The sequence below is a fragment of the Zingiber officinale genome, chromosome 8A, assembly GCF_018446385.1.
Source record: "Zingiber officinale cultivar Zhangliang chromosome 8A, Zo_v1.1, whole genome shotgun sequence".
Classification (NCBI taxonomy): Eukaryota; Viridiplantae; Streptophyta; class Magnoliopsida; order Zingiberales; family Zingiberaceae; genus Zingiber; species Zingiber officinale.
In genome coordinates, this window is record NC_056000.1 from 112,277,909 (window position 1) to 112,287,471 (window position 9,563).

A 9,563-nucleotide genomic window follows, 5' to 3' on the forward strand; every position below is an offset into this window, starting at 1 on the left:
AAATTGGGTGGTTTCGATTTTGGTACTTTTGTGTGACGGCAAGAGTATGAAGTTTGTGAGTTGATTGTGAGAGGATTGGTTTTTATTTCATTCTAGTTCTTTTTCTTACTGTTCAACAGCTTAGAACAGATTTATTTTAATGGTTGTTATGTTTTTATGCAAGTAATTTAGTATTTCATTACCTTGTTGTAGTTTAATTTGATTTTAAGTTGTGCTTGATTAATTGTTTAGAGTTTAAGTTCTAAGTTAGGATTTTAATTGGTGCTGTAGATCAGATTTAATTTGATATTTTCTATTTCAATCTTAGTTTAAGTGCGTGTTAATAATTTAATCACAATGTAGGGTGACAATGCATTATGGTTTGATTGTTGACACACAAGTAGATTTCACTATTGCTTTAGATTAATTTCTTATTCGCTATGCTTTACTTTTGTTAGATTTAGATTCAAGCTTAAACCCCTCATTTATTTGCAAAACTCCCCAAATTCCATTTATATGTTTAAATCCCCAAAAATAGTAATAAAAAGACAATCCTAAATTACATTCTACCGTTGGTTCCTCGGGATCGATCCTGGGCTCATTACTACAACGTTATTCCAAAATTAAGGGGGTCAGTGGAAAAATTCATTTTATTAATTTGATAAGCCCAATCGTGACACGCAGTAAATAATATGCTTACCAAGTATCTCGTCGATCAGACCGTGAGTGCCCCGACCAGCCGCTGTAGTCGTCCTCCGTTCGTTTTCCGTAGGCGAGCCTTTTAACACCTTGGTGTTGACTACCTTGACTTTGACCTCCACCTCAGCAGTTGACCCATGCCGGGTCGACCCCCTCTATCGCTGCATCACATACCTCCCCCTCAAATCTAGTTGAAGGAGGCTGCAAGTCTGACTAATTGGACCAGTAGAGTCTTCGGTGGCTTCTATGTCCGATCAGACCAGATACGCCCCCAAGTTTTTGTTCTGAACAAGAGTTTACACGGCTCATCTTTATTTCATCTGGTTTGATTTGTAGCTGTTGCTTGGATCATGCCTACCAAGGCAGATAGTAAATCGGTCGCTCAACAGTGTGACAACCCACTCTCTGTGTCGATCGGGAAGATGGACGACAACACTTAGCAAAAATTTTCTTTTCCTTACGCTCCCTCGGATGAGCGTCCTTTCATAGTAGCTGATGTCATGCAAATTTCTTGATGACCATGCAAATCTCTGATCATTATGGCCGATCAAGTGACTATACCTTTTAATTAAACCTCATTAATATCTTCTGCTAGTTGAACACCACGTGTCCCACTTTCTGCTACCGCACATTTGACGTGACAGGAGAATATCCGCTGGTGATGTGATAGGAACCTTTTCAAATTCTACGATTGAATATTTTCCTATTTTTTTTAACCCTGGATCGGACGGCTCAGGGCGATCGGTCGCGAGGTTGTCTTCTTCAGTACGCGTGCCTTCGTCTTCAAGACTTCTGCGATGCTTCACCTTTTCTTCTTCTCCGGTGATATTTTCTGTAAGCTTCTTCGCCTTTTCCTTATCTGAATCCATTTGTTGCTTGCTCCTTCCTACATATTTTATTTTCGATGGTTCTTCGCTACCTTCGTCCCTATCCCTGGGCTCTGGTATACTTCCACCGAGTCCAGGTTCGATGGGGATAATATTGAAAGTCTGAAATCCGCTTACCAATTTCCATTCGACTACCAAGTTGTTATTCCTTCTGCGTACGACCGGCCACACGAACCACCTGCGGGTTTTTTTTTATTTTTTTAAGGACCAATTTACCGCTGCCCTACTATTCCCCATTCATCCGCTCTTCTCCGCTGTTTGCAAATATTTTCATATTTTCTTTAACCAGTTAGTGTCGAACTCCTTTAGACTATTGTGCGGGGTCATTATCTTGTTATGCCTGGATGACATTCCTTTGACTCCTTAGCTCTTTTATTATTTTTATAATCCTAAATTGTTAGAACTGAGGACCTTCTTGTTCCAAGCCTGAGTGAGGTTGGTCTTGTTTGATAAGATGTCGTCCTCTAATAAGTATTGGAGGGACCACTACTTTTTTCTCCATTTTCCCGGGCGGCCAGACTTCTCGATTGGTTGGCAGATAGAGGTGACGAATCTCCCATTGCTCGGGAAATACAAAAGTCAATCGGACTTTCTCCAGGTAGCTTCTAGTTTGGCCGGTCAGAAATATCACATTCATTTGTTACTGATGGAGGGCATCTTATACTTGTTCTGCTTGAGCCCGATCCGTACGAGGCTTCTGTCCAGCCTATGTATGCCCTTTCTTCTCGTCACCCTTGAATCTAATTGATTTTGCTTTCTTTTTTGCAGCTCACATCATGTTAAGGGCCCGTCTGGGTGGCAAGAACAAACTCGTGGACGTTGAGATCAATGCTACGGTAGTAGCCAAATTGGAGAGTCGAGACCTACAGTCAGTTGACTCCCATGAGAATCCTCTCGATGACGTCGAAGGAGCGGAAGCGTCGACCAACGAGGGTGGAAGAAGTCAAACGGCTAGTGGGGCGGCGACTACAATGTACCTTCCTCCCGAACAACGCTTTATGCTGCCGATCACGGTAGCTTCTGAGTTGGCGACTTTCGACAAACCCCTACTACAACATAAGAGGTGCCGCGTGGAAACGTCCTCTCTTTTTGCCACTTCTGCCCTACAAACTCAAGTCTAAGCTGGCTCACGACCATCTTCTGAGCGGGATGAGACGTCCATGCTTGCTCTTCTAGAGCAAGGAGCTGCGGTGCTCCACACCTCACTGTCATCCGACCAGATGTTGTCGTTGTCGGGTTGCCGGTGGGGACAATTTACGCACCACTAGTCGCCTTCATGCTACCCTAATCTGTTGGTACCCCATAGTAGTTTTAATATGATCAACCAAGTTAAGTTATGTCCTGTGTATTTGATCCTTGTGTCTAAGTATGCAGGAGCTTAGGAACACAAGAAGTTGAGTGGAAGACGCAACTAGCGAGAAGGATGACACGGGAAGAGAGTTGATAGGATAAGTGCATTTGAGGGATGAGGTGTTACGGAAAAGTACACCGGTAGATGAAAAGGTTGGGGAGGAAAACTGCTCGAGGAGAAGGCTGAAAAATGGGTTTGGATTAGCCCTATTCCGGTTGGTCGAAATCACCCAAGCAAGCGGAGTAGCGGAAGAACCAAAGGAGAAGACTTGGAGCTCAGTAGTAGCTGCTGAAGGGGCCCTCGCACCCTTCTGGTGGAAGGCACCTTCAAGCACTTGAAGGTGCCTTCAAGCCTTCATGGAAGGTGCCTTCAATCACTTGAAGGCACCTTCATGGAAGGTGCCTTCAATCATTTGAGGGTACCTTCAACCCTTCATGGAAGGCGCCTTCAACTAGGCAAAAATTGTCGTTGGCGAAGGATAAAGTTTTATCCTTTTTTACCTTGTTGGAGGCACTTTCCAACTTGTTAGAGACACCTTCCAGCCATGGATAAGATTTTCCAGGGATATAAAAAGATCCCTGAACCTAGGAATTAACAATCAACTCTTGTATTCATTTTCTAGTAATTGTCTGAGCATTCAACGAGTGTAAGAGGCTTCTCCGCCTTTATCGGAGGAGACTTTTAGAGCTTTTCATTAGTCTTGGATTAATAACTACGTAGGTTGTAACTAAGTAAATCTTGTGTCTCTTCTTTTATTTTGTAGTTGTTTAGATTACTTGTTATATTCATACTGTTGCTACTAATCTGAGTAGAAAGAACATGAAAGACATTTCTTTTTATAGGTAATTCACCTCCTCTTAATGGCCCCATTGTGACAACAATTGGTATCAGAGCCCAACCGTCACAAAAGGACTAACTTCCAACTGAAGCACCGAAACGATGGCTTGACTAATAATCTTCCCACTGAAATTTGAGAGAGAATTTACGTCTTGGAAGAAACGTATGGAGGTATTTTTCAAAACTAATTTTGAAATTCTATTAATAATTAAATATGATTTTGTAGCTCCCAAAGACTCCCAAGGAAATGAAAAGAAAGAATACCAATGGACCCAGAAGGAGCAAGTAGACTTCATAGCGAACAGATGAGTCGAGTTCCACCTACTCAGCGCACTTCTACCCTAGGAAGTAAATTGGATCATAGATTACGAATCAGCAAAGGAACTTTGGGAGAAGTTCTTGGAGTTGCACGAAGGAACTTTAGAAGCAAAGCTCGCGAGATGAGACTTGCTCTGGAACCAACTAATGAACCTCCGAATTGAAGAAAGTGAAATAGTTGCATATCTGCACTCTAGGATCAAAGAACTCATCACTGGACTCATGAATCTCGGAGAAAAGGTAACGAACCGATATTTGTTAAGGTATGCTTTGTTGGATCGAGATCGCGCTAGAGGGGGGTGAATAGCACTCATGGCTTTCACGCAGAAATTCAAGTCACGCAGTGGACAATAAAAAACAAACAAACACAGAAGACCAAGGTATTTACTTAGTTCGGAGCCTGTGGCGACTCCTACTCCAAGGCACGCGATCATAGATCGCTTTTGGGGGGCAATCACTATCAATCCGAAAAATCTTTTTACAATTATGAAATACAAGTACTAAATAATGAACTTATACCGATGGTACAAAAGATGAAGAAGCTAGTTGTCGTCCGTCGGAGTGTCGAAATGCTTCGGAGCAGTGCATAACTTTAGAAGATCGCTTGAGTTATGGTTTTCATTATTTTGAAGCTGCAGCCTGAGGCTCCCTTTTATAGTCTTTACAGATATGATCCAGATCCTCGAAACCTGGGATCAAGTTTGACCCGAAGTGGATCGGTCGATCGATCCCCACATTCGGTCGACCGATCAGACGATTTCCTCCTCATCCGATCTGCCTGATCCGCTCACTCTGTTTCGATCTGGTCAAGTCTTATCCCGGATTCGATCGATCGAAAACATGGTTCGGTCGACCGATCCTTTGGTCGAGCTCAGTCCATTCGCTAGAAGTCTGATCAACTACTTTGGGGGTTCGATTGACCGATAACCTGGTTTGGTCGACCGATCCCCTGGTCGAGCTCGGTCCATTCGCAAGAAGTCTGATCAGCTGCTTTGGGGGTTCGGTCGACTGATAACCCGATTCGATCGATCGATCCCGGTCAATTCTGACCCTGCACAGAAATTGTTAGAAATGTTCTCCTGCAAAATAAAGTTAGAATATAACAGATAATATATAAGTAAATAAATTGACAGTCTTCGGACTGTTCGGTTTTGTCTTCAGATTTCTAATTGGAAACCCTAGGTCGAACTGATGCCTACTATTCCCTCTTCCAGGGAACGCGTCCTCACCTACTCCACTCTGGAGATCATAATTGATGCCAGTTCGGTCCTCCAAACTGACTGGACTTTCCGCCTAGGGTTACCACCCCCTAATACCTAGGGTTACCGCCCCCTAGGATTTTTCTCCACCTAGGGTTACCACCCCCTAAGACCTAATGTTGCCACCCCTTAGAGTTTTCCTCCTCCTAGGATTACCACCCCCTAGGACCTAAGGTTACCGCCCCTTATGATTTTCTTCCACCTAGGGTTACCACCCCCTAGGACTTATGGTTACCATCCCCCCAGGGTTTTCACCTTGCCTAACCGCAGCTAGGACTTTTACCTAAGAACACTTAGGACTTTCTTGCAATCTCCATCAGACATGTTAGATCACAAATAAGCTTAACTTTGACTCCTTTGCCATTATCAAAACTTGGGTTCAATCATCGGATGCTTTCGGTACCAACAATCTCCCCCTTTTTTATTATGATAACTGAAATTCAAAGTTAAGTAAAATAGATGCATAAATGATCTTCGAAGTTTAAGTAAGAAACATAAGCAAGCTTAAGTAAATAAATTTAAATGCAAGCATAACTTAAGCTAAAACATACTTAAATTTTTAACGATGCAAGACTCCCCCTTAATAAGAGCTCTTTTAATTTAAATTTTAAAATTTTCTTTTGAATTTTCCTACTTTTGAAATTTCTTTCCTACTTTTGAATTTCCTACTCTCCCCTTTTGCCATATATCAAAATAAACAAGGGAGTAAAAGGAATAGTGATTAATGGCCTTAGCTTGTTTTTAACTTTTCAAAAATGTTTAGAAAAGATAAAGACTTTTAACACTTAAAGCCTTTTTAAAAGATATTTTTTTTTCAAAAAGCTTTTTGAACAATATTAAGTTAAAATTTAAAAAAAAAACTTTTTCAAAAAATACTTAGCTTAATTTTAAAAGAATCTAAAAAATATTTAGTAAATTTTGAAAGAAGTTAAAAGATACTTAGTTTTAGAAAGCATTTTGCAAAAAGAATTGAATTTTGAAAATACTTAGCAAAAAAACTTTAAAACACTTAGTTAAATTTGAAAACCTTATAAATAATATTTATCAATTTTTGAAGAAGCTACTAAATTTAACAAGCATTTTGAGAGATATCTAGCTAAGATTTAGGTTAATTTGAGAAAATATTTTGTAAAGTAATTTGAAAATCTAGATTTTGAAAAGACTTCGAAAAAGACTAAGCTTTTGAGAGAAAACATAAGCTTGTAAAGTTGCAACTAAGGTCATTTTCACATAAGTTCAAGAAGTCATAAAGTCCAAGCATGAGTCACTTAAAAATATTAAAATTAATCACTTAATCCTCTTGACCGCATGTCTAACCATTTAGCTACTAGCTGATTACCTAGAGGGCAACAACTTTCACTTGGTTAGTCAAGTTAAGTCAATTGATCCAGTTAGATTTGACTAGGTCTGGATGACTTAACTTGATTAATGTAATGTTGGTTTTTAACGCCTAGACATACTGCGATGCACAGAAATAAGCATTCTGAAGTCTAGGTTGTACCCTATACATCTCACGTCGTTCTAAGTTTCTTTCAAACACAAGCAAGTTAAGCCTAGGGTGTTTGTGAGATGCTCTAGCTGAAACTAGAGGAACATGATTTCTAGTGTTAGTGCCTAGGCTAAGTCCAAATTTTGAAAGTCTAATAAAATTGAGATTTTGAAAACATTATTTTTCCTAAAATTTTGAAGGATACAAGAACCAAGTTGATTAAAGATAAGGAACATAAGATCTATTCTACTAAGCACATTCCTATTTATCTTCTGAGTGCACTGAACTCAAGTTCAGGTAAGGACTTTGTAAATATGTCAGCTAGGTTTGATTTGGACTCAACATAGTTAAGTACAATATCACCCCTAGCTATGTGATCCCTTACAAAATGGTGTTTTACTTCTATATGTTTAGTTCCTGAGTGGTGAATTGGATTTTTGGTTAGATTAATTGAACTTATGTTGTTAATTGAAATTTTAATGTTCTGATATTCTAATTGGTAGTTTTTTAGGGTATGCATCATCCATAATAGTTGTGATACACATTCTCCTATGGCTATGTACTCAACTTCAGTGGTTGATAGGGCAACACAATGTTATTTTCTACTTGACCAACTTACTAGGTACTGACCTAGAAATTGATAGCTATCACTTGTGCTTTTTCTATCTAACTTGCACCCAACATAGTTTGAGTCAGAGTAGCCAGTTAGGTCAAGGGTGCAAGATCTAGGGTACCATAATCCTACATTTAGGGTCCCTTTAATATACCTTAGTATTCTTTTAACAATGGTTAAGTGAGACTCTTTTGCACAAGATTGGTATCTTGCACACATACCTACTGCGAAAAGAATATCTGGTCGGCTCGCAGTTAGGTATAGTAGACTTCCTACCCCACTATGATAGTATTTCGAGTCTACTGGTTTACCTTCTAAGTCTGAGTCAATTTTAATATTAGTGGCCATAGGTACATTAATATTTTTTGAGTTTTCCATTCCAAATTTTCTAATTAATTCCTTAGTATATTTAGTTTGATAAATGTAAATTCCATCTTTGGTTTATTTAATTTGTAAACCTAAGAAAAAGTTCAGCTCGCCTACCAGACTCATTTCAAATTCATTTTCCATTAATTTGGTAAACTCTTTTAAAATTTTGGAGTTGGTGGATCCAAAAATTATGTTGTCTACGTAGATTTGGGCTATAAAGATGTCTTTTTCTAAGGTTTTTACAAAGAGGGTTGGATCTATTTGACCTTGGTTAAAGCATTTTGATATTAGATAATTGGATAATCGTTCATACCAAGCCCTAAGAGCTTGTTTTAGTCCATATAGAGCCTTTTTTAGTCTAAAGACATGATTTGGATATTCTAAGTCCTCAAATCCTGGGGGTTGACCTACATATACCTCTTCTTTAATAAATCCATTTAAAAATATGGATTTTACATTCATTTGGTATAGCTTGAACCCCTTGTGTGTTGCATAGGCTAGCAGCATCCTAATGGATTCAAGTCTGGCTACAGGGGCATAGGTCTCATCATAATCTAGCCCTTCTACTTAATTAAATCCTTTGGCTACTAACCTAGCTTTGTTTTTAACTATATTGCCCTGATCATCTAATTTGTTCCTAAAAACCTATTTAGTATCAATTATAGTCTTGTTCATGGGTTTAGATACTAATTCCTAGATTTGATTTCTTTCAAATTGGGCTAACTCTTCTTGAATTGCTAAGGTCTAGTCTGGTTCTGGCAGGGCTTCATCTATTGTTTTAGTTTCAACTTTAGAAATCAAGGTTATTTGACTTAGGTTTCTATATGATGACTTAGTTCTAACTCCTAGAGTTGGATCCCCCAAAATTTGGTCAGATGAGTAATTCATGTCTGTTCTTGTTAGTCTTATATTTGGGTTAGAAATTGGTTCCTCAGATTCGTAGTGTTCAGGTTGACCTTCGTTGTCATCTTCTGTATTTCTTGAGTTGACATTTTCTGTATTATTATTTTTATTTATTGTATTAGGTAGTTTATTTTCTTCATCAAATATTACATTTGTTATTTCTTCAACTTTTAGGGTATTTTTGTTATAAACTCTATATGCCCTACTGGTTGTTGAGTACCCTAAAAATATTCTTGGGGTTGTTTTTGATGAAAATTTTCTTAAGTAATCTTTGGTGTTTAAGATGAATACTTTACACCCAAATACTTTTAAATAGTTTAAGTTAGGGATTTTATTATAATATATTTCATAGGGTGTTTTATTATGAAATTTGTTAATTAGAATTCTGTTTTATATATGACAAGCAGTATTAATTGCTTTAGCCCAGAATTGATTGGATAATTTGTATTCGTTTAACATGGTTCTAGCGGCTTCTTGTAGGGTTCTGTTTTTTATGTTCTACTAGGTCATTTTGCTGGGGGGTTCTAGGACAAGAATATTCATGCTTATACCCATTAGTTTCACAGAATTCGATAAAGTTATGGTTTTCAAATTCTCCCCCATGGTCACTTCTAATTCTTTTTATCTAAGTACCTTTTTCATTTTCTATTAGCTTACAAAAGATTTTAAACACTTCAAAAGTTTCATCTTTAGTTTTTATGAATTTTACCCAAGTAAATCTTGAGTAGTCATCGATTATTACTAAAAAAAATTGGTTTTTGCTTAGTGACTTGGCTCCGTGTGAATCAAACAAGTCTAGGTGAAGGAGCTCAAGTATTGAGGTAGTTCTGTTTAGATTGGTTAGTGTATGGTTTGATTT